Below are 12,303 nucleotides of genomic sequence, written 5' to 3' on the forward strand. Positions count from 1 at the left end.
TTTTTCCTTCCTTTTTTTTTTTGTCTCTTTTCCTTTCTAGAAATAGATTTGTTCTCTAGTGGGCTGAGAACAACCATTGACTGCATTTCTCTGCTGTTGAAAAATTACTGTCAGAAGTGTTTGCTGACATCTAATCAAGGCAGAGATGAGGGATTTCTTAAAAACAGTACTTCTGATGCATGTCAGGTTGCTTTGCTTGGTCAGTTGTTGTCACGTCAGCTCTAAAGAATTTTAATTACTGTAGATGTTATGAACACATTCCCTCAGGGAAATATCATTTTCTTATATTTGAATTAATTTGGGTGAGTGCAGTTTACCTTCTCCTTAGAGTGGCTTGTCTCATGGTTTGAAATCAGAACTATCCAAACTTTCTGAATTTGTGAGCAGATGCTACTGGTGGGACTCCCCTATGTGCCAGTCATTTTCCTCCCCAGAATGATGTGTGCACCCAGGCAGGTTGTGGGCACGCAGCTGTGCATGAGGAGGCTGGATCCAGCCTCAGGAGTGGGCAGCTGGGCAGCTCCAATTCGACTAAAGGGGATGAATCTCTCTTACTGAGTTGTCATCATTGCTCTTAGACAAACCCCAGTGACCTCAGGATGCCTGCTTCATGTTAGAAATTTTGAAGTGAAAGTTTCACTGAAAATACATAAAATGCAATCTCCTGTTTGTCTGAATTCCTACGGAGAATGGGAATTTCCTCTCCAAGTTCTCTTTGTCACTTCTGAACAGTTTTTGAAAGTTACTTCAATCACAGATAAATTTGGAGTAAATCAGAATTGTGTCCCTGGGGGAGTTACATCAAGATGTATTGGTGGAAAGCTAATGTAAGAGTGCCTTGATTTAGGCATTTGGATATTTTCTTGATACTTCAAGCCATTTGGCAATAGTGTTTACCTGGATCCAGAAAAAATGAAAACTTGCCTGGTATGGGAACATGATTCTTCATTCTAAATGCCTTTTTCTCTTCTGCAGCTGTCTCAGATCTGATTTGCAGATAGGTGCCCTCAAAGACTGCTTTTCCAGCAACTTCATGGTTTTTATCTGTAGAAGTTGCAGTAGGTCTTTGGTTCTTAAGCCCATGACAATAATGGACTAATTTCGCTTCTGTCATTGTCTACATTACACCTCCTATAATGTTCCTATTACCATGATCAGTATTTTCATCTCAGTGAACAGATGAATTTCTGATATTTATGACTGTTTACTCTGCATGGCTATTTCTTCAGAGCACAGAGAACTGCATTTCAGTTCATTCACCTTCTCATACCTTCAAAGCTGTAAGCCATGTTCTATCAACCATAAATGCACTTTATTCCTTAGAGTACATGCTCTGAATTTACAACAGTTTGGTAGAGAAAAGTCTTTTGAGACATTATTTTTGTAATTTAGTTTATTCTATTTGAATTATGAGCCATGTAATAAATCTACGCTATTTATCTGCACCGGTGATTCCCAGCCAATTTTGTAGGTTATTCTTTGAGGAAGCTGTCTTCAATCCTTCTCATATTAAAAGATATTACAAAGTTTTTTCTTTCCCTGTTTGCAGAATTTATGTTGAGAGGTCTTGTTCAGCCTTTCAAGTGTACGTAATTCCTATATTGCTTCAAAGTCGTCTCCTATAAGTTTACTCCTATAATTAGGAAAAAAAGCTGACCAGGAAAGGAGAAGATGTCATATAACTTGACTCTCACAAAATACTAATCTTGTCTAGTAGACACTCTTATTAGCACACTGGGTTTATAAACCTATCATAAGGTGAGTGCAAAACTACTGGGGGAAAAAAAAGTTACAAAGGGATTAAGGGCCCATTCTGAAAAAGGAGTGCTTGCTGTAGGGATTCTTCTGGCTTGGAGTGTATAGAATAGTTTCATTAATCACCTTGGAAGATGGGAGAGGGAGTACAGCTGTAATATCTGCAGACAATACCAACCTGGAAGGGGATTGCAAGCTCTCGGGAGGAAACATTTGAAAGACTGAAAACAAGATTAAAAAAGATTCATGGTTGTCTTGACAAGCTGAAGAAAAGATCTGGGGGAAATACAGGAGACAACTCAGTGAGGAGAGGTGCAGAACACTACCCTGAGGAATAATTAATTGCATACATATAAGAAAGAGAGCGCTCTTGGCAAAGCAGAAGTTAAACAGACGCCACTGAATCACTAACTGAATATGAGTGAAGAATCCCACGCTGTGAAAAGTAAACCACATACTAGGGTGTATGGCTGACGTGCTGTAAGTTGTACTCCTTCTGGTTTACTCAGCATTCATAAGACCTTGTCCTGTTCCCAGTTTTGGGCAGTGCACTGTAACAGATGGGCCAGCTGGAGGGAGTCCAGCAGAGAGAGTGCAGCTAATCCACAGATGTAGAAAACATGACCTTTAAGGTGAGATTGGAGGAATTTGTTTTGCTTAGCCTGAAGATGAGAAGACTGAGGAGGACACGGTAACAGTGCTATAAAGGATTGCCAGCAAAAGGAAAGAAACAATCAGTTCCCTGTGTCCACAGACATGACATGAAATAGCATCTTAAAATGCAGCATGGGTTATTTAGGTAAGACATTAGAGAAAAGTATGTCACTGTAATGATATAACAAGTCTCTGTCTGGAATGATTTAGATATAGCAGGCCCTGACTTTGGGCCAATGCTGGATAAGACAAAATTCTCAGCCAGAGATATGTTCCTTTCTGGTGAAAGTGTTACTGCAGCAAATGAGGCATGAAGCACCTTGCTGTCCCAGAAGTCACACACTTGAAATGAGTCACAAAACAAAATGTGAGCTAAAAAAGTTGAAAGGCACTGGACTAGTTGATGGCAAGGTTCCCTTCAAAGCCCTCTTTCTCTGACTTTAGAATATGTCTTTAGATAACTTATTTGGGGGTGTCTCAGAAAGTGCCATCTAGAATAAATTCAGGAACACTTGTGGTCATAAATTACGGAGACATACTTTGCTTTTTGGTTGCACATTCCCTTTTTCTGAGAAAAGGAGGTACTGGACTAGAATATTTATTGCTTCCCTCACTTTTAGGCTAGGTTAATTAGGCTCCTCTACGTCTTTTGGACATAGAAACTTTCATTTTGATAACCACATTCAAGCCCCAGTGATTAGACTCTGAGAGTTTTGATTTTTTTTTCCCAGAATATGATTATAGGTACGTTATTTCTAAAATTTGTCCTTTTCAAAAATCATAGAGTGTTTCCTGTTCAATACCCCCCCATTTTGCACACAACTAAATCCCACCTGTTTGAGCCCAAGGATGAGAAATGTAATCCCCAGAATTTTGTAAGAAAGGCTAATTTAGGTTATCTGCAAGAAAAGTTTAGAGAGAATATCAGCTAAGATAATGTTATTGTTAGGTTATAGCTATTAGGATGATATAAAACTTCTGTGCTTAATGCAAATTTTGGCAATTTTCTCAGCTTTTGTTTAAAGAAAATTAATTTAAATAGTCTTCTAAATATATTGATTTCTGTAGGATTTTGTTGGAGGAGTACATAAAAACAGTACAGCAAATACTTTAAGGTTGGATATAGTGAAGAAACAACAGACTACCTTTTCCTGTTTGCTAAAATATTACTTTATGATAGGCAACACAGATGAGCATAATGACTGATGGATGATTCTCCTTTATGAAATTAGAATGTATTTAAATGAAATAATTATTTGTAAATATTTTTGCATAAGGGCAGTATGGTACACACTCAAGCGAAGTGTAATTAAACTGCTCTTGGAAATGCATGGAAATCCAAAACTAGTTCTGACAGCAAGCAAAAATCTGGCATAAGAAGAGATCAGGTAACAGTGACACATTAGCAAGCCAAATATTTTCATAAAGTTCATGATTTTTTCTTCTTTCCATGCCCCATCCCTCTCTTGTTCCCCAGACAAGGCCTAGGTTATATAAAGTTCATATGAAAAAGAACTTGATCCTATATTCATATAAATCAAACTGAATAGCTTTTCCAATGTTTTAAATAAGTTGCTGGTAATCTGTTTGTAGTCACTCATATTGGTTTAACATGGGCCTGTAACTGTTCAGCTTGTTCCTACATCTGGTTCAGCAATTTAGGGAGAACATCCTCTTGTACTGTATGTGAAAGTCATTTCCTAGAAACAGAATGAGCCTTGCACTCTCTGTTAAGAGACATTCATTTGGAGAAGGAAAGAGAAAAGACATAATGGCTATTAACTTGTTTCATGGTGTATTGATGAGGAGTCTCTCATTTCCAAGGTCGTAACTCTGAGAAGCGTTAGGATGCCTAAGACCCTGGGACAACTCCCTTAGATTTTACTCACTAGATTGTTCACTTTCTCCCCCCTTCTGATCTGTTAAAATCAGATCTTTTCCTCACACAGCCTCTCACAGCCTCTATACAATTCAGCGTATAGCCTGGTCCTAGGCTACTTTACCTCCAAAACAGGATGTTTCATGTCCTCTCTGAAACCTGTAAGCTGTAGCTCCACTATATACTTACTGGTTGCTTAAAAATTGGATTTTTGAGAACGTTCTCACCATGGTGTACATGTTACATTCATTAAGGTAGCAGGCTGAATGAACAAGTAAAATGGGCTTGTGCTAATATGGACAGTATGGAACTAGCTTTAATTGAAAAAGCTATTACAATCAGAGCAGTTTATATTCTATTTCTGTATGGAAAAAAAGTCTTCTTCGTTTTCTTTTTTTCTACTTTTATACAGTTGTAAGCATGAAAAAACATCTGTCCAACAGGCAAGTAAGGAATGATTATCTCCACTTTAAAAACTTCCCTAATAAATAATGTATTTACAGTTGGCAGTTCTAAAGTCCTAGCTCTTTTTTATTCTATACTGTCTTTTGAATGCTGCAGAGTGGAGTGGTAGCGCAATCTGTAGCCCGAAGTGTCCAGCTTCTGACTGTTTCTGTGTGCTGTATCATTACTGGTACAAATATACTGCAGCAATTGTGAAACAGCAGAATTCATTCTCCCTAAAATTAGATGTTGGTGCAAATCCTGGGGATGCAACCTGAGCAAGGAGAGGTTGCTGCTACAAGAGCTGTCATGAGATCATCTCCTTGTGTACTCTTTGATCAACTAGACTCAAAGCCTATGGTAGTATACCTACCCGAGTTTTGCTATATTGGCAAAAAATCTGGGATACTTCAACAGAAAGTAAATTTAAGATCATGTTGCAGTAACTTATGTAAGAAGAAAAATATTTGCAGGCACAGTTCTAAATAATATCATCTGCTTTCTTGGAGAACTCTATTTTTATGCTCAGCCCATTTCCTATTTTTCTCATGCCAAGGATATAATAGCTTGATGGCTTTCCCTTAACAGCCATTTCAGGACACAGATGATTTTGAGCATCTCTGGAATTTTAGTACACGAGTTAGCTGGATTTTTTACAATGTACAGCAGTAAAATAGCTAACAATACCCCCATTGAAATGGTGGTAGTTAGGTTTCAGACTTAACATTCCTTTGGAAAGTAAGGGAAATGCTATATCCTCAGAGCTGTAATTTCAGGTGTTTATCTTTGCAATGTCCCACATTTCACTCTCTCATGTTTTCACAGTCACGGCGATTACTAGTTTCATAATAATACAAAAGTAAGCTGAAACTCTTGTATAGCAATGTATAGCAGAGCATGGCTAATTTTGTGGATGGGGCTTTGCAGAACATAACTCAGGCTGGGAACAGATGTGCTTTTCTCAGCCCAGCTCTGCTTATGAGGAGATTACTGTGCATCAGTGCTGACTTGCTCTTATTTTCCAGCAGAACTGATGGTGTGAGTGGTTCTTCACTCATTTCAGTTACACCAAGTCATATTTAGCTTAAGTAATTGGTATAGGTCATGGCTAACCCAATTTATTTTGTTCAAAATGGGTTATGGAATCACAAGAACTGACTTCTGGAAACTGTGACTTTTTCTCAGAGAGCAGCTAAGGAAGAGAGGTGGAAGGTAGCCAGTGGACAAGCCTGTTTTCAGGGTGTGCATCTGCATATACCTTTTGAAAAATTTCACACATGGTAATGGGAGAACATCCTATTTGCCTTTCCTGGATGGGTGACACTCTGCATCATGAACAAACAGTGAAGTTGCAGTAAAATGTAGCTCATACTTGAAGCCTTAGGATAGATGAAGAGCATCCGTCTTTCTGATCACACACATGTTGTGCATGGGCACAGTGCTGAGAGGCAGTGAACCATTTCATTTAAGATTTCAGTGCTTCAGGCCAAATATTGAGATTACTCTAATTGATAAAATTGAGATAGTGAAACGTCTTAAATGAAAAGAGAAGAAAAGTTTTTACAAATGAAGTGATGAAAAAAAGTGTTTAATATAGCAAGTGAAACTGTGCTCTAACTTTGAACAAAATAGACGGTTACTCAAGCCAGAAAGCACATACAATAGTAACACAGGGCTTTTCTAGAGTCAGAATCCTAATAGCCCTGTTAGAGTCAGAGTATCCTCAATAGCTCCCTGTAGTATAAATATGAAGGAAAGTTTGGTTATATGCTCTAGATATTCATCTGGTAAGTGTGGTGCAGTGAAATGAGGTTGTTAGAGAAAGGGTCCACAACATAAATTCTTAAAATAGGTATGACAGGTGAATACTTTATTTAAAGCACTATGCTTCCTGATGCTTGAGAAAAGAGACCAGCAGCACATGACCTACTTCACAGCCAGTTTTGGATAATAAGACAAAGCAAACTAATTCCAGACTAGAGTTTTTCAATGAGTAGAAAATCTGCTGAAAAATGGTATTTGTGAGAGACTGAAATATTCAGTTAACCAGACAGAGTTCATTGACTGACTTCAGCTGAAAAAAATGGAGAAAATTAAACCTGGTGAAAAAGCAGGGTGAGAACATTCACCCTGATGTATTAAAATAGAGTATCCCCTTATAGAAAGGGTAAAAAACTGTTTTCTACATTTTTTTAAAGCATTGTATGATAAGAACTATGGACTTTTAGTTATAAACATGAAGCTCAAGTTCATTGTATAACCGTGGTGCAGCTCAGGTCTGTCTCTATGTGGAAACCCAGTGCACATGAGTTCCCTGGGTGTCCCAGGAACTCCTCATGTAGCTGCATAATAGACAGATCTGAATCAGTGGAGAGACTTGAGACAAGGTGAACTTAACCCCTAGCCTGCTTCACCACAAACCATTTGATTAACTGGCGCAGGAACTCTTCAGGTGGGAATTTCAGCCTGTCTTGAAGATTTTCCCCAGCAGCTCCGACTGTGCCTAGGCCAATCCCTATGCTCAAATGTGTTGATTATCATCAAGAGTGGAGAATCTGGTCATCTCTAAGGCTTCTAAGCTGATTCCTGCTGCAGAATTGATCAAATTGGACATAGATAAGACATTTTAAATGGTCAGTACAAACTCCTTCAGCAGGTGCAGAAATGGTCACGTATATGCTTAAGATAGGGGATGTTTTCTATGTAGTAGGTACACAGGCTGGGTGGGTGTAAGAATTGATTATAAGAACAGAGGTTTGGAGAGTCTCACTCTGAACAGTTGAAGGTGTCATTGCAAGGATGCTTGAAAATCTCTCATCACCATCCAGTCAACTATAACATTTGAGATGTTTGGTTCCCCTTGTGAACATCATCCTATGTGAAGATCCCAAGATTTTAAGGTTCTTTTTAAGATTCTGGCTGCGATTGTCCAATGGTTTATAAATCAGTTAAAAAAAGGGGGGGCGGGGGGGGAAGTTAAATAACCGTAGACAAAGTATTCTGATGTTAGTCAAATACATTTTCTTTCATATTGTTAATTTCATCCCCTTTTCAACAAACAAACCAACAAATTTCAGAACCTCAAATAAAATGAAAACACAAACATACAGGATTTTTAAAAATTAGGCTCTAGTTTCCCTTCTCCTGTTCCTGTTTCTGCAGTTTTGATCTCAATTGATAAATCCTCCCATGTTTTCAGGTCTGTCCATTAAGTGTTTGAGCTTAAACAGAAATTCTACATGCATAACTCGACATGTTATCATAGGTTTTGTGCTTTTATGTTCAGTGTAATTCTGTTCACTACGGGGTGAGTAGGTACATACACATTACTCTTTTTAGAAGGTCAAGGGGAAGGTCAAGGGCTTCCCCCAGGAAGCCATCTATTCACAAGACAGGTATTCATAAATATAACTCTCTTCTAGCCCTTGTGCCTCACCATAACCTGTCCTAATCATGGTAATTGCAACACTTGATAAAATATCCTACAGATGTGACCCATTCCACCCTGAGTTTGTTCTACCCATCTAGCATATTATATTTAAAAGAGTTGTATAATATAATATAACCAGCTGTTGATTATATTACATTTGGTTATATTGAGCATTGGAGAGGAGGAATCCATTCTGTGGGATGCAGCAGAGGAAATGTAAGAAGGGAGCAGCTGAGGTTTGTAGGTACCTTCCAAAAACTGCACAGGCTCAACCTAACTTCTCTGGGCTCCAACACCTTCTCGATGGTACAAATGCCATGCAAGGTGACTGCTTGGGCTGTGCTGACTACTGCTTTTCTCTGACTACAAAGACAAATCTGTCTTCTCCTGCAGGACCTCTTTCATGAACCCTTGTTGCCAACATTGCCTATTTAGCAAGACAGGGACCTGACAGTAGGACACTGGGCAAATGGGAGCTTTAGTCTCACCTAGTTGAATTACTTCTAGGGGTTCAGGAATTATTAAGGAGAAAAAGCACATTATCAAATACAGAAAAACTTTTCAGTCCCACAGTCAGCCAACAGACAAAAACCATATAGCCTTTTCAGCTTGTGGTGATCTGGAAAGACCTCAGGTATTTTTATATATAAGTTTCTGGGGTTTGGCCCAGCTTAAATTGCTTAAAAACCATGTAAGCGCAGGAGAGGAAGACACCAGTAAGTCAGAAAATATAAAGAGAATTCTCTTCAGCCTTTAAAATAAGCCTCCAAACTAACAATGCCCTGAGGCAGCAAAAGAACCCCAGCTTCAAGGCCATAGCTCACTCTACTCTTGCCCTAAAATAGAGTAGACCACAATCAAAGTCAGATCACCTTCTAAGTATTCTTTTGTCCCTTACTTGGTTTTTATTTGGTTCTTACTAAGAATGCTGCTGAGAAGAGTGAGAAAACAACTCGGGGGTTACACTGAGTAATTAAAGCTGCTGCCTCACTATTATCTGAACAGAGTATTCCTCATGTCCTGTGTCATATTATGAGGAGGAATTACTTGTTCACACTTCCCATCCCAGACCTAGCTGTATATCGATGACTGAAGTTACCTGTGCATAGTTTTCTATTTATATTTATGCCCATTAAAGCCAATTAAAATCTTGAACAATACTGAGTGTAGAGTATAATCAGCATGTAAAGTTTGTCGTGTGTCCTGGGATCTTTGGATGAAAAGCTCTCTGTATGCCTCATTGTTATTAGTTTTTCCTGCATCATTTGTCAAGATAAATACATGGCTGTTGTTTAGCACAATGTGCTGGAAACTTGTGACTTGCAAATTAATCTGAAACATAGAAGCATATAAAAACATTTTATGCATCCAGCACTGATGATTTAATTTCTGCTCTTGAGAAACAGTCAAAAAGGAAAGTTAGAAATACATATACACAAGTTAAAAGAACACATGTAATGAATTAGAAATCGTTGTCTTCAGTTAGACACCGATTGTCACTATGGAGCAGTGAGTATGATGGGGAATTAAATTAGAGTAACACAGCCAACACAAAAGCTTCTATTATACTGATAAAAATAAAAGCACAGGACCTTTCAGAATGCAAAGGCAGATTCAGCCATAAAAAATATTGTAGAAAACTAATTCTAGTACTTTTCATGGAGCTGAGCATGTAATGTCTGCTCACATGTAAAGATACCCTTGAGGAGGAAAAACAGGAGGAGGTGCTTTATGTTTATGCATTGGGTTGTCTCTGTGGAAGAAAACTGAGGAAGTTATGAGGTTGATTAAACTTAAGTTGTGGTGGAGAATCATGCACAGATCAGAAATGAAGGTTGATGATTCAGGGTCTTTCTGCTAGCAGAGATGATATTTTAAATAGTTTTTATATATTCTCCTTTAGTCAGAAGTGTCATATAGTAATATGTTACACTCTTTTATGCCGTGTTAAGCCATTTTCAGGAGGTCCACATGAGATAATGTTGGAGGAAATCTGAAACACATTATTGTGAGGGATGGGACTTTAGGTTCTGTGTAATAAAGTGGGTTTGGTTTCTGGGAATTTCTGTCAACAGTTTGCTGTATTCTTCACTCTATCTCCCTGTGAATAAATTCTGAATAACCCAGGAAACAACTCTTCTTCCCTCAAGTCTTGCCTCTCTCAACCATCACAAAGCTTCTTCACCCTTTTCCTAGCCTTTGTTCCTGACCATCCAACGTGAGCAGTTTGGGCAGCTCCAGTCCAGTGCAAACTGATCCTGGAACCTAACGATAGCTAGGAAAAAGAAAAAAAAAGAACTAAAGGTGTCCCCTTGTACATTGCCAATCACCGCCAATCACTATGGCCAGATGTCTGGTCTTTTCATGGCCTACTCTCTGCATTGGATGAGGAGTATCTATTGTCCCTGTGCAGAGGTATTTGTTCTGAATATAGATCCTAACATAAAACAGAAGCAATTCCCCAGGGAAACCCTCAGAACTACACCCAGTAAGCACTAGTTGGATTGCTGCCCATTTATGCTTGGTTAGCATTTTCTGGTCAAGCTATGTAGGGAGAATTCATAGAACATCTGTTGAGTCTTTGCTGGGCTGTGTAAGTCTGGGAACACTTATCATCAATCCTTATGGCCAAACACTGGAATTAGCACAACAGGCCCACACAAATACTGGACCTGACCTTAGGGTTCACTGTTTAATTTCTTCTGTTCCCTCCCTCCCTCTCAGTGGTTTAATATTTCATAAATGTTCTGACTGCTGGAGTCAGTAGATAGTCTCATAATTATGCAGATTCTGTTTCTCTTTTTAACCAAATGTTGGCCCTTAACTCTAAGTAGTGACCTTGAGGACCCAGATTTGTCAATATAAATCATTATGACATGGTGTGGTTTAAAGTTCAGAAAATGGTGAGATCTTTTGTGTGTTTCTAAGAGAAGGATTTTGCTAGCAAAGTTGAACAAGATAATGTGAAAGCTGGAAGGGAGATACACGTGCTGTTGGTAAGCCTCCTTCTAAGCAGGCCCACAGCAAACCTACCAAGCCCCATTCCCTAAGACAGAGGCTCGCTAGTTAACCTTGTCAAGGTACTCCAGATCTAAGCATCTGTCTCACTGATTCTCATACTCCTATAACTTCAATGTTATCAGGATGCAATTCTTGTTATATGGGTCTCTATAAATCCATGGAATGGGCAGTAATTTTTGCAAAGGACTTCTCTGATTTAACTTCAATTTTTTAAACCGAAGCATCTGTTATAGCCTAGCTGTCTAGACCACTGCCTAGTCAATAAGAATTGCCTATTGTCATGGTTGAAACCCAGCCAACAGCTAAACAGCACACAGGTGCTTGCTCACCCTGCCCCACCTGGGAGGTGGGAGAAAGTAAATTTGAGGGGTAAAGGGAGATGCATAGGTTAAGATAAAAATCATTTAATTATTGAACTAGACTAAAAAAATAACAATAATAGAAAGTACAAATGAGAAGTGCATAATGCGACTGCTGAACCTACTGCCTACTGACACCGAGCCTGTTCTCAGATAGGGATCCCAAATTACCAAGAACATGCAATTGCAGTCCTGGAAGGGAGAGAACCCCCTCTTTCCTGGCCGACTCTCCTTTATGTGCTCAGCATGGCATCACATGATATGGAATATTTCATTGGCCAGTTTGGGTCTGGCGCTCTGGCTGTGCTCCCTTCCAGCTTGTACACCTGCACACAGTCAGGACATGGGGAGTTGGAGAGTCCTTAATCTCTTAGCAACGACTGAAAACATCGGTCTATCATCAGTATTCTTCTCATACCAAATCTCATACTGAATCCAAACCACAGCACTATTCTAGCTAGTAAGAAGAAAAATTAACTATGCCAGCCAGAATCAGGACACCTATATCAGATGACTCGTCTTAAAATAGGTGCCTTAAATCAGGAAAGATTGTCCTCTGTCTACCTTTAGTGATCATATAAGCAACTTGGATAACTACTTTTAAGCAGATCCCTTATTTTTAGATGACTAAAATGAAGAGATGTATTTCACACATCAGTAGCTCCCATAATGGTCCATTCAAACTTCTTTATCCTTGACATGGAGGGAGCACCAGATGATGAGAAGTGTGTTTATTCCTCCATTCTTTATTTTTCCTTGGA

Source organism: Athene noctua, chromosome 1 (genome assembly GCF_965140245.1).
Source record: "Athene noctua chromosome 1, bAthNoc1.hap1.1, whole genome shotgun sequence".
In the NCBI taxonomy this organism is placed as follows: Eukaryota; Metazoa; Chordata; class Aves; order Strigiformes; family Strigidae; genus Athene; species Athene noctua.